Below are 26,616 nucleotides of genomic sequence, written 5' to 3'. Positions count from 1 at the left end.
CTTTTTTTCTTTCGCTGCTTCATGCACATTTTTCCCTTCCGTCGCATCAGAACAAATAAGGAATGACTCAGTTTTTTACAGAGTGCCCTCGTCCCATCCCTTTATGTGTTTGCTTCACACGGGAAAATTTAGGCCAGTTACCGAAGTTACTTGTGCAAATGGTGAGGCTTGTCATCTCTAGTAACGAACCCTCCGCTGTCTGTGTGTTTTTGCCTGAGATTGTCAAGCATTGTTATCTGGGAATTTGATTTACGGAGACTGCTTAATCGCGTGCAGACTCGTGTTAAGTCTTTTCCCCTAGACCCCAATTTGCGGTAGGAGTGGATCTTCCCTTCCCGTCTTCCGGTTTAGAAGCTGAAGGATATGAGAAGACAGGGAAGAATATTAGCGCTAAGGCGCCACGTTTTTAATTTGAGGTGATCCTGTATGTTAAGCTATCCGAAATGAAGAGCACAGTTTATGATGTTCTGTGTACACGTAAGAGCAAGATCGGTACCAAAAGGAAAACTTTTCTATGAACGTTAAAGAATGCTTCTCAGTTCTTGTTCAGTTTTAACCACTAAAACAAAAAACAAAACAAAACAAAAAAACCCACCTTATATTTTATTTTCTGCCTTGTTCTTTGTATTACTGTTAAAAAGTTGGTAAACTGTCTTGCTGTGAAACTGGGATCTCAGAAATGAATTTAGGTATTTATTCGTGAGGGAGATTTGCCTCGTAGAGTAGGCTTGACTGACTAATTTTTCCTTCTAATGGCAAGCTCCATCCATACTTTGCACTACATTGGTATCTCCTGTGGCCATTTTGCAAAATAGTTGATCTTTTGTATTACCGATTTTAGTGAACTGGTCATGTTGCTAGTTGACTTTGTCCATACGTATTGCCTCAGTGCACTACAGTTTTAGACTTGTTATTTGGATAATAGAGAAGCAATGATGTTAGAAATGTTGAAGTTGTATATTGGAGTAATTTACTCTTGTATAATTTGTAAATGAATGCATCCTGTTGTTAAGAGTAATCATAGTATTTTGTAATATAAACTTGGAGTTTTCAGCTAAAGAAATTGGCAGTAGAGCTGGTGTGTGGAGGCTGTTCTTAAAACGCAAATGTTTTAAATTATAAAGAACTGCAGTGGTGTGTAGGCTGTGACAATTCGTGGTGCCAGACTTGGAAGGTTATTTGGTTGAGGTGCTCTCTATAATAAAGAAACATGTTAAGTATCTTCAGTAAGAGCTAATTTGTAGCTATGCACAGGGAATTTTGCATGATAAAGATACATAAAGGAGGCACCTTTGCTCTTTATATATCTTCCGTTTAGGACCGAAACATGTCATATTTTCTTTGGAGTTTCCTGCCAAGACAGTTACTGATTTTGCATTGGCTTTGCTGCTCAGTTTGAACATTAGTCTTACGCTTGCAACTTAAGTACAGGTTGTAAAGAAAAAGAAAGCTGCTGAGTCAGAGGCAGGTTGTCTCATTTGGTCTTTCGGATTTGCAGAAGGGAATTTCTCTTAGCATTTTAATTTCTAATATGCATGCTGAAACTTAGATATTAATGGCAAATAAGCTTCCCTAATACAAGAATTAAAATTTTATCTTATGTCAGCTACTGCCTAGAGTTTTATCTTCTCTTTCAAACTGTCAGTTTGACAGGTTTGTAGTAAATGGGATGCCTTGTTGGGATTGGAGATTTGCTTTGTAAGGCTTAAAAGTTGGGGAAAGTTATACCTGATACAGTTGGTGTAAAGTTACAGGGTTAGCATCAGATTGTAGGAAATTCCAAAATCAGATACATTTACTATTTGAAATTTAAAACAGTATTTTTGGAGAAGAAATTAGGTAGTTTATAAACTTTAATTTTCTTTCTATTTATGTCAGTACATAATAGATACAAGTCAGTGTAGTAGATCTTAATGTGCTACTTGAAAACTTTTTGCTGGAGGGGGAGGGGGGGCGCCTGGGTGGCTCAGATGTTGTTTAGGCATCTGCCTTTGGCTCAAGTCATAATCTCCAGGTTTTGGGATGGAGTTCAGCATTGGGCTCTCTGCTCGCTGGGAAGCCTGCTTCTCCCTCTCCTCAGCCTCTCCCCGTACTCTCTCTGTCTCTGTCTCTCAAATGAATAAATAAAATCTTAAACAAAACTTTTTATTGGAAGAGAATATAATATGATTAAAGGAAATTCAAAAGGAAAAAAGTTTCTTACCTATCTTACAGTTTTCTGTATTTTTATTCTACTTGTATTATACTAATTAGTATAATGTACTAATCCTGTCCATGCTTGTAAATAATTTGTAGTTAATAACCATACAATTGTCTTTTTTTTTTATTTTTAAAGACTACTTATTTAAGATAGAGCACGTGCATGAGCAGGGAGGAGGGGCAGGGGAAGAGGGTGAGGGAGAAGCAGACTCCCTGCTGAGCAGGAACCCAGAGATTCAAGACTTGGGTCTGGATTGATTCTTTCTTTCTTTCTTTATTTTTGTGTGTGTATGTATTTACTACAGAGATAGCACAAGTAGAGAGAGAGCACAAGTAGAGAGAGGGAGAAGCAGGCTGTCCGCTGAGCAGGGAGCCCAATGTGGGGCTTGATCCCAGGACCCTGGGATCATGACCTGAGCCGAAGGCAGTCACCTAACCGACTGAGCCACCCAGGCACCCCTATAACTGTGTTTTTCAAAAAGGGGATTTATTTTAGAGGGCGAGAACATATGCATGTGGAGGGCAGAGGGAGAGAATCTCAAGCCGACTCCCTCCAGAGCCCATTGTCTGGGTGCTTTATCTCAGGACTTGGAGATCATACCCTAAGCTGAAATCCAAAGCCTGCCCCTTAACTGACTGAGTCATTTAGGTGCCCACGTAATTGTGTTTTTAAACATAAATGTTTTCTTGGTGCTGATTATTACTGTTATTTTATGGCTTTGTAACAGTCCACAGTTTTACTATTTCATAGTGGATTTAACTATTTCTTTGTCTTTTAACATTTTAGTAGTTCTGCTTTATTACTCTTAAAATGATGTGATAATGAAATCATTTTGCTAATATGATGGTCCAAACCAAATTACTTTTTAAACTTGAAAAATTAAACATTCTTTGAAATGTTTCACTTGCAGTGGATTATTAGGGCTCCTATAAAAAATATTTAATTGATAACAGAATTAAAGAATAAAAACTGAAGATACTCCTGTATGACTTGAATTCATTAAGTAGGTATCATAATATAAATTCATAACTGTCCCTGTTACCAACTTGCTACATGTTTCTATGTTTATTAATTTTACTTTTAAAATATAATCAATCAGTGATACTAGAGGGTACTATGCTAAGTTAAATATATTAGAGAAAGACAGTTATCTTATGATCTTGCTGATATGTGCAATTCGAGAAACAAGGCAGAGGATCATGGGGGAAGGAGAGGAAAAAATGAAATGAGATGAAACCAGAGAGGGAGACAAACCATAAGAGACTCAATCTCAGGAATCAAACTGAGGGTTGCTGGAAGGGAGGGATTGGGAGGGATGGGGTGGCTGGGTGATGGACATTGGGAGGGTATGTGCTATGGTGAGTGCTATGAATTGTGTAAGACTTATGAATCACAGACTTGTGCCCCTGAAACAAATAATACATTATATGTTAATAATAATACATTATATGTTAATACATAATAAGTAATATTGTTATAGGAGTATTCTTATAAATATTCTTATAGGAATTCTTAATTCTTAAAGTAATAGTGTGGGGCGTAAATGTTTCTCAGTGTAACTTACTTCAGCCAGATCTAATATTTACAAATCTAGATTTATATGGCTTTAGACTTACAGAAGAGTAATTTTATAGGATTTTAAAAGTCTTTTAAATATTTTAAAGGATTCCTTGAATCTGGTTTTTTATTGTGTATATGCAATTTATATGTCTTAATTTAGGGACGCTTAAATCCTAAAAGCATAAATGTTATAAGTCTCTTTAATTATGGAAAAAAGAATGTATTAAATAGGTACTGTGCTATTGGCTGGGATAAAAAGTTGAATAACATACAGTCTGAATATTAAAATCTAGTAGGATAAACAGTTTTATAAATATGCATCACAAGTACAACTTGACAAATCTAGAATAGAGGAAACTTCTCTACAGGAGCTGAGGGAAGTCCCTAACTATTTTTGGTGTGGATTAGAGGTGGTGAATTTACATAGAAGGAGGCATTTGATTTAAAACTCAAAAGAATGATATGAGAAGGTACAAAGTAATGAAAATGGTGAATTTAATTAAAATGCGAGTAATGTATAGGTGCACAGGTAGTATTGGAGGGAAGTGTGAACTAAACTGGAGGGGAAAGCAGGGCTATGTCTTGAAGGGTCTTAAAAGTCAAATAAGAAATCAAGACCATACACTGGGGGAACAGGAAACCATACAGTTGTTTTAGGCTGTAAATATCTTTGGCTCAGTTGTGAAGAATGGATATGGGAGAGCAACTTGAGTGAGGTCGAGATCTTCGTCAGAAGATCTTGAAGGCATTCAGGTGAGAATTGAGAACAACAGTGGTAGGGATGGAAAAAAATGAATAGACTTGAGAACTATTATGTAATACAAACATTTTTCTCTGGCTCAAAAGCTTTGCCTTTATCCTTATCTTCTTGTCCAGTATGCACCTGTCACACCAGCCAACTTTCATATTCTTTCTCTTAGAGTCCTTGCATGTACTCTTCCATATACATGTTAGTTTTTCTGAGCTGGCTTTCCTGATCATACTGTCTAGTTAGGGAGATCACTTCCTATCAGGCCACCTGGTTATTTTATTCTGTAGAATTTATTTGCTTTCTTTCCTTCTTTCAGATTTGTTTTCCTTACCAGTTTGGAGGTTATATGTGATCTGGCTCCTTTTTATTTTTTTAAGTGTGGGTCTGTTTCTTGTCTCTCTCTTTCTGTTCCTTTGGTCTGTATTCTTATACCAGTACTATATGGTTGTAATTACTATTTGTATATAGCAAAGCTTACAATAAGGTATTATATGGCCTTCAACATTGTCTTTTTTCAACATTGCTTTGGTTATTTTAGAACTTCAGCATTTTCGTATAAACTGCAGACGGTGCTGACATTGTCAGTTTTTACAAAAACCCTGATGAGGACAGTTGACATCTTTGAGTCTTCTGATACTTTAACATGGCATATCGCTCTATTTACTCAGGTCTCTAGTTTTTTTTGGTAGTTTTTTGGTAATACTTTTTTAATACTTCTTTTGTAGGTCTCATATATATTTTGTTCAGTTTATCCTTAAGTAGTTCATGTTTTTTGATGCTTTTGGTTGTCAGTGATACTGTGTTTTAAATTTCTTTTCCCCAGTTTTTTGTTGATAGTGTAAAAAATACAGTTGATTCCCTTGCATATCCTGTTTTGTATTCTGTTACCTTACTAAATTCACTTTTTATGTCTAAGAGTTTTTATGTAGATTCCTTAGGATTTTCTGTTTATTTATTTATTTATTTAAAGATTTTTTGGGCGCCTAGGTGGCTCAGTGGGTTAAGCCACTGCCTTCGGCTCAGGTCATGATCTCGGGGTCCTGGGATCGAGTCCTGCATTGGGCTCTCTGCTCAGCAGGGAGCCTGCTTCCCTCTCTCTCTCTCTCTCTCTGCCAGCCTCTAGCAGAGAGAGGACACTGGGATCATGATCTGAGCTGAAGACAGAGGCTTAAGGACTGAGCCACTCAGGCGCCCCTCCTTAGGATTTTCTTAATACATAGTCATGTCTTCAGAGAAAGCCATTTTTGCTTCTTCATTTCTGACTGTCTTTTTTTTAAGACTAGCTAGATTAGTGCTGTTCCCTAGAAATATAATGTAATTTAAAATTCTTAGTAGCCCCACCATAAGAGGCAACAGTAAGTCATGAAATGTAATATACTTTTTACTCTACTCCCTCCACCATATTATGGACATATGTAATAGTTTCCCCAGTGCTGCCGTTAAACAAATTACCACAAACCATGGGGTCTAACACAGTAAATTAATCTCGGTTCTAGAAACTGAAGGTTTGAAATCAAGGAGCTGGCAGTGATTTGCTCCCTCCAAATCTAGGAATCAAGGAGAGATTCCTTCCTTGCCTCTTCTTATTTCTGGCAGTTGCTGGCAATCCTTAGATATAGGGCTATTTAGATTTTCTTTTTCTTTTTGTGTCAGTTTTGATAATTTATGTCTTAAAAATTTTGTCCATTTCAGATAAGTTGAATTTATTGGAATGAAAGTATTTATAATATTCTCTTGTTACTTACCGATATACCTTCTTTCATTCCTCATTCCTCATGAATATACCTTCTTTCATTCCTCATATTGGTAATTTCACCTCTTTTTTCTTGATTTAGAGGTATTAGTTTCTATTACTATTGCTTGTCCATTTTCAATTTTATAGATTTCTGCTCTTTTTATTTTTTTGTCTACTTTTCATTTAATTTGGCTTTCTTTTTCTAGCTGCTGCTTTTTTTTTTTTTTTAAGATTTTATTTATTTGACAGAGAGACAGTGAGAGAGGGAACACAAGTAGGGGGAGTGAGAGATGGAGAAGCAGGCTTCCTGCTGAGCAGGGAGCCTGAAGCAGGGCTCAATCCCAGGACCCTGGATCATGACCTGAGCTAAAGGCAGATGCTTAACAACTGAGCCACCCATGTGCCCCCTTTTTCTATCTTCTTCAGGTGAACTCTTAGATCACTGATTTTAAAAACTTCCTCTTTTCTAATATACTTGATAAAGCTATAAATTTTCTCCTAAACATTACTTTAGCTACATTTCACAAGTTAATTTCTGTTATTTTCATTCAGCCCAGAATATTCTCTAATTTCTCTTGTGATTTTTTTTTTCTTTGATGGATTATTTGGATGGGTATTGTTTATTTTATTTTTTTTATTTTTTAAAGATTTTTTATTTATTTATTTGACAGAGAGAGATCACAGTAGGAGAGAGAAAGGGAAGAGATCACAGAGAGAGAGGAAGGGAAGCAGGCCCCCTGCTGAGCAGAGAGCCCGATGTGGGACTCGATCCCAGGACCCTGAGATCATGACCTGAGCCGAAGGCAGCGGCTTAACCCACTGAGCCACCCAGGCGCCCTGGATGGGTGTTGTTTAATTTCTAAATTGGAATTTGTGGAAATTGTGGAATTTTAGAAGATGTCTTCCTGTTAATGTTTTCAAATTTAATTCAGTTGTGGTAAGAGAACATGTTGTGTATGATTTGTATTCTTTTAAATATATCGAGGCTTTATTTATATAGGGCCAAAATCTTGTTTTTTTTTCTATGTGCACTTGAAAAAAAATATGTATTTTGCTGTTGTTAGGTGGAGTATTCTATAAATATCAATTATATCAAGTTGATAGTGTTCTTCAAATTTTATGTATCCTTACTGATTTTCTGTATACTTGTTCTGTGAATTACTAAGTGAGGAGTTTTGGACTTGTGGATTTGTTTATTTCTCCTTTCAATTCTGTCAGTTTGCATATGAAAAGATGCTCAACATGACTCATAATAAGGGAAATACAAGTCAAAACTACAATCAGATACCACCTCCAATCTGTTGGAATGGCTAAAATTAACACAAGAAACAGCAGATGTCAGCAAGGATGCAGAGAAAGGGAACCCCTCTTACTCTGTTGGTGGGTGTGCAAAATGTGCAGTCACTCTGGAAAACAGTATAGAGGTTTCTCAAAAAGTTAAAAATAGAGCTACCCTACGATCCAGCAACTGCACTACTGGGTGTTTATTCAGAGGATACAAGGATAGTGATTTGAAGGTGTACATGGACCCTGATGTTTATAGCAGCATTATCAATAATAGCCAAATTACGGAAAAAACCCAAATGTCCATTGATTGATGAATGGGTAAAGAAGAGGTTGTGTGTGTGTGTGTGCGCGTGCACGTGTCTGTATGCGCACCCACGCATCCATATACATACATAAAATGGAATATTTGGAATATTACTCAGCCATCAAAAAGAACGAAAGCTTGCCATTTGCAATGAAATGGATGGAGCTAGAGAGTATTTTGATAAGAGAAATAAAAATAAGTCAGTCAGAGAAAGGCAAATACTGTGTGATTTCACTTATGTGGGATTTAAGAAACAAAATAGATGAACATTGGGGAAAGGAAGAAAAAGGAGAGGAAGAGGCAAACTCTGACTCTTACTATAGGAAACAAACTGAAGGGGAGATGGGCAGGAGGATGGGCTAATAGGTAATAGGTATTAAGGAGGGCACTTGATATGATGAGCACTGGGTGTTATTTGTAAGTGATGAGTCACTAAATTCTGCTCCTGAAACTAATATTACACTATATTTTAAGTAACTGAAATTTAATAAAAACTTAAGATATTAAACCCCCCAAAGTCCCCTGGTCTATAAAAACTTAAGATATTAAACCCCCCAAAGTTCCCTGATCTATCAGTTTTTGCTCCATGTACTTTGATGCTCTTGTTAGATGTATACACTTTCAGAATAGTTAGGCTTAATGAATGAACTTTATTATGAGATGTTTCTGTTTATCCCTGTTCTGAAGTCCTTCTTTTTTTTTTTTTTTTAAGATTTTATTTATTTATTTGCCAGAGAGAGAGCGCGCGAGAGAGGGAGCACAGGCAGGCCTAGTGGCAGCATAGGCAGAGGGAGAAGCAGGCTCCCCGCTGAGCAAAGAGCCGGATGTGGGACTTGATCCCAGGACGCTGGGATCATAACCTGAGCCAAAGGCAGCCGCCCAACCAACTGAGCCACCCAGGCGTCCCTGAAGTCCTTCTTGACCTGTTGTTTTGTTTGTTTGTTTTCTAATGATTTTATTTATTTATTTGACAGACAGAGATCACAATTAAGCAGAGAGGCAGGCAAAGAGAGAGGAAGGGAAGCAGGCTCTCTGCTTAGCAGAGAGCCCAATGTGGGGCTTGATCCCAGGACCCTGGGATCATGACCTGAGCCGAAGGCAGAGGCTTTAACACACTGAGCCACCCAGGCGCCCCTGTCTGTTGTTAATATGGCCACTCAGGGATAGCCTTGGTGGCAGAGTCAGTTAAGCAACCAGTCCTTGATTTCTGCTCAGGTTGTGATTTCGGGTCATGAGATCGAGCCTTTGCATCAGGCTCCATGCTCTATGCGGAGTCTGCTTGAGATTTTCTCTCCCTCTTGCTTTGCCTCTTGTGCTTGTGTTCTCCCCCCTCCTCAAATAAATAAATAAATAAATCTTAAAAAAAATATGGCTACTCACACTTTTTTACATGTTAAATGTTTTTGCATATGTTTATGTTTAGAAAGTAGACTTTTAAAATTTATTTTTAAGATTTTTAATTTGAGAGAGAGCGTGAGTGAGCATGAACAGGTTTAAGGAGCAGAGAGAGAGGGAAAAACAGACTCCCTACTGAGCAGGAAGCCCTATGCGGGGCTCGATCCCAGGACGCTGAGATAATGACCTGAGCTAAAGGCAGATACTTAACCAGTTGAGCCACCCAGACACCACTAGACTTTATTTTTTAGAACAGTTTTAGATTTACAGAAAAGTTGAGAAGTTGTGCAGAGAGTTTTCTATACCTAGACCCAGTTTCTCCTATTATTAAAATCTTACTGATTAGTATGGTACATTTATTAAAATTAATGATCTAATGTTAATACATTATTATTAATGAAAGCCTATAGTTTATTCGGATTTCCTTCATTTTTACCTAATGTAATTTTTCTGTTCTGGGATCTTATCCAGACACACCATTAACACTGAGTTGTCATGTTTCCTTAGGCTACTTTTGGGTATAACATTTTCTTAGACATTCCTTGTTCTTCATGGACCATGACAGTTTAGAGGAGTATTGGTCAGACATTTTTAGGATATTCCTCTAGTGGAATTTCTCTGATGTTTTTCTTAGGATTAGAGAGGGGTTATGAGTTTTTGTGAGGAAGGTAGGTCACAGAGGCCAAGTCCCATTTCTGTCGCATATTAAGGATGCCTACTATCAACATGGTTTATGATTTTGATGTTGATCTTGAGTAGCTGGCCAGAGTAGCATTTGTCATGTTTGTCTGCTGTAAAATTAGTCCCCTCTTATCCCTTTCCATTCCGTGCTCTTTGGAAGAAAGTCACTCAATACATTTTACACATAAGGATTAAGGAGTAACATTCCTTGAGAGCAGAGATTTTCTCTGCATAAGTTATTTGAAATTCTTTTGCAAGGGAGATTTGCCTGTTTGCCTTAATGTGTTACTTTATTCATGTTATTAATTTATATCAGTATGGACTTGATGGATATTTATTTTGTACTTTGGGTTATAATGCAGTACTACTTTATTTACTTTATTTGCTCAAATTGTTCTAGGTATTGTTTTTGGTGATTGGGAGCTCGTTCAATTGGCTCCTGTGCTCCTTTGACATATACTCTCAGTGTGGGTTTATACTCTGGGTGTTTATTTTTGGAGCACTTACTTTCTGGCACTAAAAAGTGCTCCAGGCTCATTTTGTATATTTTCTGTTCCAGTCCTAGAATTAGCCACTTCTTCAAGATGTATTGGTTCTTTTGATTGGAGAAGAGTGTTATAAACCAAGATCTTGGGGTGTTAGGTGTGCTGATTGCTATTGGGGTGTCACTGCTTCTAGGCCTTCTCAGCTGATTGAGCAAGGAAATATACTTTGTGTATATCAATCCATTCTATCCATATATTTATAAGTCTTTTATTTGTCACATCTGTATTTATATTAATCTAAATATGAGTTTATTATTATTATTATTTTTTTTTTTAAAGATTTTATTTATTTATTTGACAGACAGAGATCACAAGTAGGCAGAGAGGCAGGCAGAGAGAGAGGAGACAGGAGGAAGCAGGCTCCTCATTGAGCAGAGAGCCCGATGCGGGGCTCGATCCCAGGACCCTGGGATCATGACCTGAGCCGAAGGCAGAGGCTTTAATCCACTGAGCTACCCAGGCGCCCCGAGTTTATTATTTTTTTATAAAAGACTTTATTTACAGGACGCCTGGGTGGCTCAGTTGGTTAAGCAGCTGCCTTCGGTTCAGGTCATGATCCCAGCGTCCTGGGATCGAGTCCTACATCGGACTCCTTGCTTGGCAGGGAGTCTGCTTCTCCCTCTGACTCTCTGCCATTCTGTCTGCCTGCGTTTGCTCTCTCTCCCTCTTTCTCTCTCTGACAAATAAATAAAAAAATCTTAAAAAAAAAAAGACTTTATTTATTTATTTGACAGAGAGAGACACAATGAGAGAGGGAACACAAGCAGGAGGAGTGGGAGAAGGAGAAGCAGGCTTCCCACTGAGCACGTGGGGCTTGATCCCAGGACTGAGGTGAAGGCAGATTTAATGACTGAGCCACCCAGGCGCTCCTAAATATGAGTTTACACTGAGTCTCTATTCCATTACTAATGGATCATCATAGTTTCCTCCCCTTATTTATCTGTAGATTCCTGCTTTGACAGTGAGAAACCTGGCTCCACTGTGTATCATCTATTTATGTAATTGTTCAGTTCCCGTACACATTTATAGCAGTATCAGAATCATTAAGTCCTACTCCTGTGGGAAACAAGTTTATCAAGCAGAGTGCCTTTTGGCAGTTCCTTTTGCCTTTAGTTTTAAAGACTCCACTCTTTTTTTTCCTTTTCTTTCTTTCTTTTCTTTTTTTTAATTATTTTTATTGGGGCGCTTGGGTGGCTCAGTGGGTAAGCCTCTGCCTTCAGCTCCGGTCATTGGGATCGAGCGGGGCTCTCTGCTCCTCAGGGAGCCTGCTTCCCCCCCCCCCCCCCCGCTTGCCTCTCTGCCTACTTGTGATCTCTCTCTCTCTCTTTCTTTCTGTCAAATAAATAAATAAAATCTTTTAAAAATAATTTTTATTGGGGCACCTGGGTGGCTCAGTGGGTTAAGCCGCTGCCTTCAGCTCAGGTCATGATCTCAGGGTCCTGGGATCGAGTCCCACATCGGGCTCTGTGCTCAGCAGGGAGCCTGCTTCCTCCTCTCTCTCTCTCTGCCTACCTCTCTGCCTACTTCTGATCACTCTCTGTCAAATAAATAAATAAAATCTTTAAAAAAAAATAATTTTTATTAGCATACCTGCTCATTTTTTTAAAAGACTTTATTTATTTATTTGACAGAGAGAAATCACAAGTAGGCAGAGAGGCAGGCAGAGAGAGAGAGAGGAGGAAGCAGGCTCCCTGTGGAGCAGAGAGCCCGATATGGGGCTCCATGACCTGAGCTGAAGGCAGAGGCTCAACCCACTGAGACACCCAGGAGCCCCATATCTACTCATTTTTAAAGTTAGTTTGGTCAGCATCTTTTTCTTCCAACACTCTTCAGTGAGGCGGTTTTATACATTTGTAATACAGTTATATTCTCTTGACCTACTCCACATTGCTTCAGGGGATCCCCTGGCCTCCTGAATGGTTTTTAAGATTTTTGCATACATTAAAGCTCATACCCTGTGCTTTAAAGTTCTATGAATTTTGACAAATGTCATATATCCACCATTACAGTGTCCTATTGAGTAGTTTTACTTCTGTAAAATCCCCTGTACTTCAACTCTAAAGACATTTCTGCCTCACCTTAAAGGTTTGGAAATTGCTGATCTCTTTTTACTATTTCTGTAGCTTTGCCTTTACTAGAATTTTACATAAATGGAATCATATAGCAATTAGCCTTTTCATATTAGCATCTTTCATCTTGCAGTGTGCATTTAAGGTTCCTTTAGATTTTATTTATTTAGCTGGTGGAGAGAGAGCATGAGAGGGTTAGAGGGTTAGAGGGAGAAGCCGACTCCCTGCTGAACTGGGAGCCTGATGTACTCAGTCCTGGGACTTCGGGATCATGAAGTGAGCCGGAGGCAGTCGCTTAACCCACTGAGCTGCTCAGGTACCCTGCCTTCATGTTTTTTTTAAATGGCTTGATGGCTCATTGCTTTTTTTTTTTCTCTTTAAAGATTTTATTTATTTGACAGAGATTACAAGTAGGCAGAGAGGCAGGCAGAGAGAGGAGGAAGCAGGCTCCCTGCTGGACTCAATCCCAGGACCCTGGGATCTTGACCTGAGCTGAAGGCAGAGGCTCAACCCACTGAGCCACCCAGGCGCCCCGGCTCATTGCTTTTTATCACTGAATCATCCATTGTAGGAATGTGTCTCAGTCTGTTATCCACTCACCTGAATGACATCTTCCTTGCCTCCAGTTTTTGGTAATTATGAATACAGCTGCTATAAATATTGCATGTAGGTTTGCATAGACAGAAATTTTCAGATGAATTTGGATAAGTACCTGGGAACATGATTGCTGGATCATATAGTAAAAATATATGCAACTTTGTAAGAAACTGTCACACTGTTTTCTCATGTCTGTTCCATCTCATATACCCATCAGCAGTGAATTTCCTGTTCTAGATCCTCATCAGCATTCGGTATTGTCAGGTTTTCTTTTTTTAAATTTTAGCCATTCTTATAGGTATGTATTGGTGTCTCTTCAATTTGGATTTCTCTAATGACGCTGAGCGTTTTTTCATACACACATTTGTTATGTGTAGTTTATCATCTTTGTTGAGGTATGTGTTCAGATCTTTCCTCTATTTTTTTTTTTTTTCTCATTGGGTTTTCTTGCTGTTGAATTTTCTGTATATTAAGTATACCTGTACTTTATCAGATATGTGTTTTGCAAATATTTTCTCACACTCTGTAGTTTGTCTTTTCATTCTTTTCACAGTGTCTTTCATGGAACAGGAGTTTTTAATAGAGTCTGCCTTATTTTTTATTCCAGGGATTATGGTTCATCGCCAAACTCAAGATCACGTAGGTTTTCTCCTACATTTTCTTCTGGTTCTTTGTAATGTTGCATTTTATATTTAGGTATATTATCCATTTTAAATTACTTTTTGTAGAAGGTGTAAGATCTCAATCTAATTTTTTTTTTTCTTATGGAGATACAATTTTCTTCTACTTTTGGTTGAAAGACTACTTTCTCCATTGAATTGCCTTTGCTCTTTGTGAAAGGTCAGTCATCCTTTAACTTTTAAGACATTTGTGTCTTTGTATTTAAAACATATTTCCTAGATGTTGCCTCTGTTTTTTTTTTTAATCTAGTCTAATAAATTCTGTCTTATAATAAGAGTCTTTAGACCACCTGAAATAAAAAAAAACGGGGTGCCTGGGTGGCTCAGTCATTAAGCATCTGCCTTTGGCTCAGGTCATGGTCCCAGGGTTCTGGGATTGAGTCCTGCATGGGGTTCCCTGCTCAGCGGGAAGCCTGCTTCCCTCTCCTGCTTGTATTCCCTCTCTCTCTCTCTCTGTCAAGTAAATAAATGAAATCTTTAAAAAAAATCAGTTTTATTGAGATCTAACTTAAACATCATGAAATTCATCCATTAAAAGGGTACAATTCAGTGGTTCTTAGTATATTTACAGGGTTTTCTAGCCATCAGTGTAATCTCATTTAGAACATTTTCACCCCAGAAAGAAACCTTGTGTCCATTAGGAGTCACTGTCATATCCTGCTTCCCCATTGCAGCCCTAGGCAACCACTCATCCATTTTCTGTCCCTGTAGATTTGCTTGTTCTGGACATTTCATATAAATGGAATCATACAGTAAGTGATCTTCTGCAACTAGTTTTCATTTAGGATAAGGTTTTTTTTTTTTTTAAAAGATTTTATTTATTTATTTGACAGACAGAGATCACAAGCAGGCAGAGAGGCAGGCAGAGAGAGAGGGGAGGAAGCAGGCTCTCTGCGGAGCAGAGAGCCCGATGCGGGGCTCGATCCCAGGACCCTGGGATCATGGCCTGAGCCGAAGGCAGAGGCTTTAACCCACTGAGCCACCCAGGCGCCCCTAGGATAAGGTTTTTGAGGTTCATTCATGTTGTATAAGTAATTCGTTCCTTTTTTTCAATTGTGGCAAAATTCACATAAAATTCACCATTTTAACAGGGGGGATGGGCAAAATAGATGAAGGGGAATGAGAGGTACAGGCTACCAGTCATGGAGTGAAAGGTACAAAGCATAAGAATATAGTCAGTGGTATTATAATAGCATTGTATGGTGATAGGTAATCGTTACACTTGTGGTGAGCATAAGCTAATGTATAGACTTGTGGAATCACTATGTTATACACCATGTTCCTCTTAATTTGTCAACTATACTTCAATTTAAAAAAAAGACAATGAGGGGCGCCTGCGTGGCTCAGTGGGTTAAAGCCTCTGCCTTCAGCTCAGGTTATGATCCCAGGGTCCTGGGATTGAGCCCCATATCGGGCTCTCTGCTCAGCAGGGAACCTGCTTTCCTCTCTCTCTCTCTCTCTCTCTCTCTCTCTGTCTGCCTCTCTGCCTACTTGTGATCTCTGTCAAATAAATAAATAAAATCTTAAAAAAAAAAAAAGAGGGACGCCTGGGTGGCTCAGTTGGTTAAGCAGCTGCCCACATCGGCTCCTTGCTCAGCAGGGAGCCTGCTTCTCCCTCTGCCTCTGCCTGCCATTTTGTCTGCCTGTGCTCGCTCTCTCCCTCTCTCTCTCTCTCTGATAAATAAATAAAATCTTAAAAAAAAAAAAGACAATGAAAAAAATTCCCCATTTTAATAATTTTAAAATGCACAATTCTGTGGCATTTAGTACATTCACAATGTTATACAGCTGTCAACCACTATCTAGTTCTAGAATGTTTTTATCACCCCAAAAGGAAACTCCTTTTCCTTTAAGCAGCCACTCTCTATGTCCTTGCCACTCCCCAGCCCATGGCAACCACTAATCTGCTTTTCTGTGGATTTGCCTAGTGTGGATATTTCCTATAGATGAAATTATGTGGTGTGTGACTTTTTTTTTTAAATTGAGGCAAAATTGGTAAAAACATACTAGTTTCAGATGTAGAACATAGTAATTTGATTTTTGTATGCATTACAAAGAGTAGTCTAGGGGCACCTGCGTGGCTCAGTCTGTTGGGTGGCTTCCTTCAGCTTGGGTCATGATCTCAGGGTTTTGGGATTGAGCCCCATGTCAGACTCCCTGCTCAGTGGGGAGCCTGCTTCTCTCTCTCCCCTATGCTCCCCTCTGCTTGTGCTCTCTAGCTCAGGTTCTCTCTCTCAAATAAATGAATAAAATCTTAAACAAAAACAAAAACAAAGCATAGTCTAGTTATCATCTGTTACCATGTGCAGTTGACCCTCTTCACCCATTTCCCCGATTACGAATCCCCTTCCCGTCTGGTAACTACTGATCTTTTCTCTGTATCTGAGTTTTGTTTTCTTTTGTTTTTTAGGTTACACATATAAGTAAAGTCATATATAGCATCTGTCTTTCTCTGTCTGACTTACTTAGCATATACCCTCAAGGTCCATCCGCGTTGTCACAAATGCAAGATTTCTTTCTTTTTATGGCTGAGTAATATTTCAGTGCATGTGTGTATGTGCACACACACAAGTCTTTAGCCATTCATCCAACAGTGGACAGACACTTAAGTTGTTGCGGTATCTTGACTATTGTGAATAATGCTGCAGTGAACATAGGGGTAAATATATCTTTGTGAATTAGTGTTCTTGTTTCTTTGGATGAATATCCAGAAGTGGAATAGCTGGATCATATGATATTTGTTTTTTACTTTTTAAAATTTATTTTTATTTTTATTTTATTTATTTATTTTATTATTTATGATTATTTTTATTATTTTATTTTTTATTTTGAGGAACTCCTTGCTGTATTCCATAATGGCTACACCATTTGATAATCCCATTGACAGTGGATGACTGTTCTTTTTTCCACATCCTCTCCCAACACTTGTTTATTTTTGGTAATTGCCATTCTAACAGGTATAAGGTAATATCTCATTGTGGTTTTGATTTACATTTCCCTGATTATTACTGATACAATATCATTAATAGCATAATACTTCCTAAGTTCATCTGTGTTAGGGCATATATTAGTAGTACTTCATTCCTTTGTTTTTTTTTTTCCTACATCATTTATTTACTTCATTTCTTTTATGGCTGAATAATTTAGTGCATGGAAAGACCACATTTTTTTTATTGATTCTGACTTGATATTTGGGTTGTTTCTGTGTTTTGGATATTTTAAGTAGCACTGTTATGAATATTTGTATACAAGTTTTCATAGGGACATATTTTTTTTTTTCATTTGTTATGATAGTGGCTTAAATTTAGTGAAATTATCGGTAAGGTTGGGTTTGAGTCTGTTACCTTGTTATTTATTTTATTTTTCCTTGTTATTTAATTTTTCCTATCTGTTCTTTTTTTTATAAGATTTTATTTATTTATTTATTGGAAAGGGTGGGGGCAGTGAGCATGAGAAGGCAGAGTGGTAGGCAGAAGCAGGCTTCAAGCTGAGCAGGGAGCCTGACATGGGGCTCTATCGCAGAATCCTGGGATCATGAACTCAGCCAAAGGCAGACTCTTAACCAGCTGAGCCACCCCCGAGGCACCCCTGTTCTATTTTTTTGGTTATATTTTATATATATATATAAAATATATTTTAGTATTCTGTTTATCTCCACATTGTCATCTTAGCTGTATGTCTTCCTTTTTTTTTTTTTTTTTTTTTAAAGATTTTTTTTTTTTTTTTTTAAGAGAGAGGGAGAGTGAGAGCAAGCACAGGCAGACAGAGTGGAAGGCAGAGTCAGAGGGAGAAGCAGGCTCCTTGCGGAGCAAGGAACCCGATGTGGGACTCGATCCCAGGACGCTGGGATCATGACCTGAGCCGAAGGCAGCTGCTTAACCAACTGAGCCACCCAGGCGTCCCTAGCTGTATGTCTTCTTTTTTCCATCCTTATAACTCACACAGTTTATCTTCAGATAGTTTTGTTTTTTAAAAATTTCACTTATTTATTTGATAGACGGAGATCACAAGTAGGCAGAGAGGCAGGCAGAGAGAGAGGGGGAAGCAGGCTCCCTGCTGAGCAGAGAGCCTGATGCAGTACTCGATCCCAGGACCCTGGGATCATGACCTGAGCTGAAGGCAGAGGCTTAACCCACTAAGCCACTCAGGTGCCCCAATTTATCTTCAAATAATATTCTACTATGTCATGTATAACCTAGGATTCTTTTTTTTTTTTTTTTAATTTAATTTATTTGAGAAAGGGGGAGAGGAAGAACAGGTGGAGGGGTGGGAAGCCCGATGCAGGGCTTGATCCCAGGGCTCCAAGATCACCACCTGAGCCATTCAGGTGCTCCAGTAACCTAGGACTCTTAATTTAGTGCAACTGTATGCTCTTCCATTCTTCCTCATCATTAAAAGCAGGATAATACTAGTTCTATTTAATTGGGTGGTTATGAGTGTAAAATGAGTTAATTTGTGTAAAATGCTTTGAACACAGCTCATGCTTTTATTTATATTGGGAATAATAGAAGATAGAATTTCAGGAATCCACAGCTTGTTTCTTTTCCAGCCGCTCCAGCTAACTACTTTCATGATCACCCCCAAGTCTATTGGTTCTCAATTCTGGATGTACATTACAGTTACTGAGCAGCTTAAAAATATTTATGGTAATATGCCACCTCGGGGTGCCTGGGTGGCTCAGTCGCCTTCGGCTCGGGTTGTGATCCAGGGTGCTGGGATTGGGCCCACATTGGGCCCCCTGCTCAGCAGGAGTCTGCTTCTCCCTCTCCTGTTCCCCCTGCTTGTGCTCTTTCTTTATCTTTCTGTCAAATAAATGATATCTTAAAAAAAGACACCCCAAATTCTTATTTTATTGGTTTGATATGTATTTTTTAAAGTGTTCCAGTTGATTCCATTGTGCAGTTAGTGTGGGGAGTCATTACCCTAGATTTTAGCACCATAATCTGTAACTGAAAGTATTTTAAGCGTCTGGCTTCATCTCCTCTTTTGCCAACTTACATACTCTGGTACCTATTCTGATATTCTCTAGATTCCATTGAGATCCAGGCCATTAGCCACACCACTTTGTGGTGTCTGTCATTCCACTGTCTGTCCACCACGGTCTGTCATTCCCCACGTATAGTAATTTCTTTCTTTACCCAGTTACATTGAGTCAGTGAATAAAATTTTTAATGCCTAGGAGTGTTCTGTACCACGTTGTAGGATCAAGTTACCAATTCCCTTGTTCCTCTCTTTCACTGTAACTGAGCCAAGGGATGCCTGGGTGGCTCAGTTGGTCTTGATTTCAGCTCAGGTCATGATCTTGAGGTTGTGGGATCTGGCCTTTCATAGGCTCCGCGCTCAGTATGGAGTCTGCAGTCTGCTTGGGATTCTCTTTCTCTCTCTCTCCCCTTTGATGTTCTCCCTGCTCATGTGCTCTCTTTCTCTAAAATTTTATTTATTTATTTGATAAAGAGAGCATGACTGGGGAGAGGGGCAGAGAGAGAGGGAGAAGCAGACTCCTGGCTGAGCAGGGAGCCTGACGCAGGACCTCAAGATCATGACCTGAGCCACCCAGGCACCTAATAAATACAGTCTTTTAAGAAAAACTATAATTGAGGCAAAATTTCAGTTCTGATTACTTCATTACTTTGCCAACTCTACTACCTTGAATCTGAGCAGCTGAGTGTCGCTGGAGGAAACAAACAGTAGTTCTAGGTCTCACTTTAAATTTATGGCCACACGGGCACCTGGGTGGCTCAGTGGGTTAAGCCTCTGCCTTCAGCCCAGGTCATGATCCCAGGGTCCTGGGATCCAGCCCTGCATCAGGCTCTCTGCTCAGCAGGGAGGCTGCTTCCCCCTCTCTCTTTGTCTGCTGGTCTGTCTACTTGTGATCTCTTTCTCTCTGTCAAATAAATAAAATCTTTTTAAAAAAAATAATAAATTTATGGCCACAAATATAATTTGTGTCCCCAGCATTACCTACTCATTTGCTCTTCCACTTTGACTGTTAAGAAGACCATTTAATCTCTTTCCTTTCCGTACTCTTACTTTTGCAAAGAGGTCTTCCCTGATGCACTGTAAAAACAAGCCCTTGTGTAATCACTTTCTTTCCCTCTGTTTTATTTTTCTTCATAGTACTTAACATTTTCTGAAATTATTTATTTGTAAGTTTATACTTGTTTACTGATTATTTCCCAGCTATGATGTGAGGTCTGTAAAGACAGGGCATTTGATGTTTTCATCACTTTAATTCCCAGCATTTAGAACAATGTCTGAGGCCCCGTCATAGGTTATTAATAAACTAGCAGTGATTGATTAGCAAACATAAGAGCTCTTTCCTGTTAGCCATGAAACTATAAAATACTTAGGAATAATCCACACAAGACCTGGATGAAAAAGATTATGATACTTTGCTTAAAAGCTTTTTTAAAAAAAGACCTGAATAAAATGGAGAATCATACCATGCTTTCGAGTAGGGAACTTAATATTGTAAAGATGTTCACTCTCCATGAATAATAAACTGTATTTTGAGCAATTCTAAAAAGACCTCAGCTTCCCCATCTCACCCTCCCAGCCTCCACTGAAGCTTAATAAGCTTGGATGAATAAGGTTGGAAAAATCTTTAAAAAAGGGGTGTGTGTGTGTGAGGAGGAGGTTTCTCTCTCAGATCAGAAAATATTTAGAGCTGTTATAATTAACTGTGGGTGATACCGAGCTTGAAAATTGGCTAATGGCACAAAACAAAGGTTGGATTTTATATTAGTATATGAGAAAGATGAGAAAAGAATTTTTCAGTAAGTTAACCTTTCTGTAATAAGTAGAGGACACAGTTCTAAATTTTATTCTGTAGAGCATTTTTCTTTTATCTTTTTTTAAGATTTAAATTCAATTAATTAATATAATATTTGTTTCAAGGGTACAGGTCTGTGATTCATAAGCCTTATATAATACTCAGTGCTCATTACAACACATACTCCCCAGATGTCCAGTACCCACTCCCCTTCCCTCCAGCAACCCTCAGATTAGGAGTTTCTTAGGGTTTGTCTCCCTCTCTGATTTCATCTTGTTTCATATTTTCCTCTTTTCCCCTACCATACTCTGCCTTGTTTCTTAAATTCCACGTATCAGTGAGATGACACAGTTGTCTTTCTCTGATTGACTTAATTTCACTAAGCATAATACCATCTAGTTCCATTCACATTGTTGCAAATGGCAAGATTTCATTTTTTTTGATGGCTTTGTAATATTCGTGTGTGTGTGTGTGTGTGTGTGTGTGTGTGTGTATGTGTATCCCAGCTTCTTTATCCATTCATCCGTCAATGGGCATCTGGGCTCTTTGCATAGTTTGGCTATTGTGGACATTGTTCCTATAAACATTGGGTCCAGGTGCCCTTTTGGATCACTACCTTTTTATCTTTGGGGTAGGTACTCAGTAGGAAGCTCCATGCTGTTTTCCAGAGTAGCTGCACCAACTTGCATTCTCACCAACACTGAGGAGGGCTCCCCTCTATCTGCATCCTCACCAACATCTGTCATTTCCTGACTTGTTAATTTTAGCCATTCTGACTGGTGTGAGGTGGTATCTCACTGTGGTTTTTGATTGGTATTTTCCTGATGCTGAGTGACACTGAGCACTTTTTCATGTGTCTCTTGGCCATCTGGAGGTCTTTGCAGAAATGTCTGTTCAAGTCCTCTGCTGCGCATTTCTTGATTGGATTATTTGTCCTTTGGGTGTTGAGTTTGATCTTTATAGATTTTGGAGACTAGCCCTTTATCTGATAGGTCTTTTGCAAGTATCTTCTGGTGCTTGTCTTTTGGTTTTGTTGACTGTTTCCTTTGCTATGCAAAAGCTTTTTATCTTGATGAAGTCCCCCTTGCCTTTGGCGATGTTTCTAGGAAGAAGTTGCTGCAGCTGAGGTCGGAGAGGTTACTGCCTGTGTTCTCCACAAGTATTTTGCTGGATTCCTGTTTCACATTTAGGTCTTTCATCCATTTTGAGACTGTTTTTGTATATGGTGTAAGGAAATGGTCCAGTTTAATTCTTCTGCGTGTGGCTGTCCAATTTTCCCAAAACCATTTGTTGAAGAGACTGTCTTGTTTCCAGTGGACATTCTTTCCTGCTTTGTTGAAGATTAATTGACCATAGAGTTGAGGGTCTGTTTCGGGGCTCTCTCTTCTGCTCCAGTGATCTATGTGTCTGTTTTTGTGCCAGTACCATAATTGTCTTGATGATAACAGCTTTGTAATAGAGCTTGATGTAGAGAATTTTTTAAAGATTACTGCTTTATTTGAGGTTTAGCATTAGGTTTATTTGAGGTGTGTGGACCCTTTACTCTCTATAGTTAGGGATCTAGTTATCTAGACCTAGTCCTTAGGTCACCTTGTGTGGTGTTTTTTTTTTTTTTTTTTTTAAGATTTTATTTATTTATTTAACAGAGAAGGGGAGAGAGAGAGCGAGAGAGCGCACCAGTAGGTAGAGCAGCAGGCAGAGGGAGAGGGAGAAGCAGGCTACCCACTGAGCAGAGAGCCTGATGTGGGGCTTATTCCAGGACTCATGACTTCAGCCGAAGACAGATGCTTATTGGACTGAGCTACCCAGGTCCCCCCATGCCACTTTGTGTTTTATTCTTACACAGCTTTTTTTTTTAAAGTAGGCTCCATGCCTGAGTGTGGAGCCCCGTAAGGGGTTTGAATCCACAACCCTGATAATATCAAGACCTGAACTGAGATCAAAGTCAGATGCTTAACTAATTTAGCCACCCAGGTGCCCCAACAGTTTAAGTTTTTGATCTGATAGCATCTTTACCTCTCTTTCTTTTTTTTTTTAAATCACGATTTTTCTTTTCCTTTTTTTTTTTTTTTAAACGATTTTATTTATCTGACACACACACAGGGAGAGAGAGATCACAAATAGGCAGAGAGGCAGGCAGAAGAGAGAGGGGGGAAACAGGCTCCCTGCTGAGCAGAGAGCCTGGTGCGGGGCTTGATCCCAGGACTCTGAGATCATGACCTGAGCGGAAGGCAGAGGCTTAACCCACTGAGCCACCCAGCCACCCCTCTCTTACTTTTAATTTGCTCCAATTTCCACTATGTATTTAGTAGTCAAATAAACAATAGAATTTTTTGTAAACTAACACTAAATAGACTGTGAATGAGAAAACTGAAATGCATCAAGGATATATGTTTTGCTGCTTCGTGGTATCTATTTTTGATCTTCATGGCTGGTTCTGGGCTGTATATGAATTGTTGAGCTTGCCAGATAGTACAGTTTTAGAAACTTGGGAGGTGTGAATTTACCCCACATTCCCTTTATGCTCAGTGAATAAAGTTTAGGAATGATAATTCAGCTTTTAAGGAAAAGAAGGAGAAAAAAGTCCATGGGGGAAAATTTTAAATTAGATATTTGTGTTGCATCTCTCTGTGTCTCTGTATATTTACATATGTGTATATGTGTATATACGTATGTGTATGTATATATGTATGAGATATTTTAGCACCTCCGACAGGAGGTAGGCCCCTGGCCAGGGCGGCCTCTGCCATTAAAAGATGGTGCCTGGCTAGTTCCTAGCTTAGGATTGCCTCGTGAGACTAAGCAGAACGCCCAAAGAGGAAATAAACAGCATTGGTTGCTAGCGAAGTTGTTCGTTTAGGTGCACAGCCTGATTCGCTCCCTCCTGTACCCTGCTCGCTGATTGGTCATGTAAGCGTATATAAGTGTGTAGACTTGCGGCAATAAAGAGAGAGAAGAAGCATCTGAACCAGGCTTCTTGTCGTCCTTGTGGGCTGACAGCGATAGGTTTTGTGTTCTACTTTTCCAATTTTATAGAGTTTAGTTAAAATAGGGAATATTCAGATTGGCAATTATGTTTTCCTGCCTATGTCTTGAGTTTCAACCAGTGTTATGGTACTCCATTCTTAGCTTTTCCACTTTCCTTCATTTTCCCCTGTACTTTTTTTTTTTTTAAGGTTTTATTTATTTATTTCGTAGAGCAGAAGCAGGGGGAGTGGCTGGCAGAGGGAGAAGGAGAAGGGGACTCCCTACTGAGCAGAGCACCTGATGTGGCACTCGATCCCAGGCTCCTCAGATTATTACCTGAACCAAAGGCAGAGGCTTAGCCCACTGAGCCTCCCAGGTGCCCCTTCCCCTACACTTTTGTTGAAATCTCGGAGGACATGAACTTCTTTTTAAAAAGCCTTTTAATTTGGGGGTACCTGGGTGGCTCAGTTGACTCTTGATTTCAGCTCAGGTCATGATTTCAGGGTTGTGAGATTAAGCCCTGCATAGGTGTCTCTGCTGGGCGTGGAGCCTGCTTAATTCTCTTCTGCTCCCTCTGCTTCTCTCTCTCTCTCCTTCTCAAAACAAAGCAAACAAACCACTTTTATTTTGAAAAAAATTCAGGAAAGTTGAGTCCAACTTTGAAGAATAGTTTGAAGAATATTGTAATGAGCCTTTCACTTAGGTTTCACCTTGTGTTTTACCTTTCACTTCATTTACTGGTTATGAACATTTTATCACATTAACACACTCTCTGCATAGTAGTATTCTGTTTTTATTTTTTAAAGTAAGCTTTATGCACAAGGTGGGGCTTGAACTCAACAACCCCAAGATCAAGAGTTGCCTGCTCTACTGACTGAGCCAGCCTCCCGCCTTGTGCGTCGTATTATTTTTAGATTAAACCATCTGAGAATAAGTTAAGCATGTATTTCCCAAGAACAAGGACATTCTCTTATACAATCTAATGATCACATTAGGAAAATCAACTTTGTTACAAAATTAATTTATAGCCTACACTGAAATTTCTCCAATACTATTTTTTATAGCAACTTTTTGTTTTTCTGTTTCCAGATACATTCTAGGATCACTCATTGTATTTAGTTGTCATTTATTCGATATTTAGTTGGATTATTTACATTGACAGTCACGTCTGCAAATAAGGACATTTTTACTTCTTCCTCTTTTGTTTCTTTTTCTTCTATCTTAATTTCTTCCTTTTGCTTTCTTTGGCCAGATGAGAAATAATTTTAGCATCAATTAATGACAATAATAAATTTTAACACATTGATTTTTTTTAAGCCTTGAGTATACACTGATATTGATAAAATAAATGAATGAAGGGGAGGGAAAGAAGTTTCTTCACAATAGAATGCCAACTAATAAACACAGAAGGAATGATCAAAAACCATTTTACAATGATTAAAGTTTTCAGTTTCAATCAAGAGTTACCAGTGGATCCTAAAATCTCTGGGCAGAAGGCTACGGAGTACAAGATTACTTAACATAATCTCAAGGCCTTTTCCTAGACATAGCAATAATTACAAAAGAATAAAATGTTATCAGGGCATCTGGGTGGCTTAGTTGGTTAAGCATTTGACTCTTGACTTTGGCTCAGGTGATGTTCCCCAGGTTGTGGGATCAGCCCATGTCAGAGCCTCCTTAAGATTCTTTTTCTGCTCTTCCCAACCCTCTTAAAAAAGAAAAGGAAGAAAATGTAGCCACCACTTTAACTAAATACTCAAAATTAATATCATTAATGATTAGTCAAACTGCTATTCAGACATGTCTTCTGATATGATGCACCAAGGACACATTACTTATGTAGTATTCCTGATTTTATTATTATTTTTTAAAGATTTTACCCATTTATTTGCAGACTGAGATCACAAGTAGGTAGAGAGGCAGGCAGAGAGAGAGGAGGAAGTAGGCTTGCTGCAGAGCAGAGAGAGCCCGATGCAGGGCTCGATCCCAGGACACTGGGATCATGACCGGAACAAAGGCAGTGGCTTTGAGCTACCCAGGTGCCCCTATTCCTGATTTTTAAAAATGCATTGCTTTACTCCTCTAACACTCCAAAAAAAAAAAAAAAAATTCATTGCCTATATCTGAACATGAGGGATTAGACAACCTGAAACTAAAGGGGAGAATTCTAGTCACCGGAAACAAAAGCAAAAATAAACCACTGGGACTACACCAAATTGAAAAGCTTTTGCACAGCAAAGGAAACCATCAACAAAATGACAAAAGCAATCTACTGAACCGGAGAAGATAACTGCAAATGATACAGCCAATATTCAATATTCAAGCTAGATCTGTGTCCTTTTGATAGGACCCCACTAATCTTTGAGTAATGTTTTTTGTTTTCTTTTTTCTTTTTTTAAAGATTTTATTTATTTATTTAGAAGGTAGAGATCACAAGTAGGCAGAGAGGCAGGCAGAGAGAGAGAGAGGAGGAAGCAGGCTTCCTGCCAAGCAGAGAGCCCGATGCGGGGCTCGATCCCAGGACCCTGGGATCATGACCTGAGCCGAAGGCAGAGGCTTTAACCCACTGAGCCACCCAGGCGCCCGTGTTTTTTGTTTTCTTAAGTAAGATGTTCTCGGTATATCTTTTGCCTTTTTCTTTTCTTTTTTTTTTTTTTTAAGTAGGCTCCACACCTAGCACAGAGCTCAGCTTGAACTCAGTACCATGGTATCAAGACCTGGGCGGAGATCAAGAGTTTGACACTTAACTGACAGAGCCACTCAGGCTCCCCTATCTTGTGCTTTTCTTTCCCAACCTTGGAATTGGTAATTACTCCAAAGAGGTCTAGTATCGTTTGGTGAGGAATGGTTTTAAGAAACAAAGATTTAGGTGCTGAGTATATTTGTTGCTGCTGGGGTGACACTAGTTTTGGGTTTCCTTTTTGGTAGACAGGAGGAGACGTACACTCAATTTCAACAGCTTTATTGATAAATCACACATCACACAATTCACCTATTTAAAATATACAATTCATTGGTTTTTAGTGTAGTCAGAGATTGTTTAACCATTACCACAATCAAGTTTATCACACTG

At 38.9% G+C, this 26,616-nt stretch overlaps 1 protein-coding gene across 3 annotated transcripts in view; it reads left to right on the top strand.

Annotated features, from left to right (window-relative positions):
• Positions 1-26,616, top strand: part of DENND4C (DENN domain containing 4C) — a 142,301-nt gene that overhangs the window by 725 nt on the left and 114,960 nt on the right. The window lies entirely within an intron of this gene.

The sequence above is a fragment of the Mustela nigripes genome, chromosome 9, assembly GCF_022355385.1.
Source record: "Mustela nigripes isolate SB6536 chromosome 9, MUSNIG.SB6536, whole genome shotgun sequence".
NCBI classification, from domain to species: domain Eukaryota; kingdom Metazoa; phylum Chordata; class Mammalia; order Carnivora; family Mustelidae; genus Mustela; species Mustela nigripes.
This window is presented reverse-complemented; position numbering and strand designations above follow the sequence as displayed.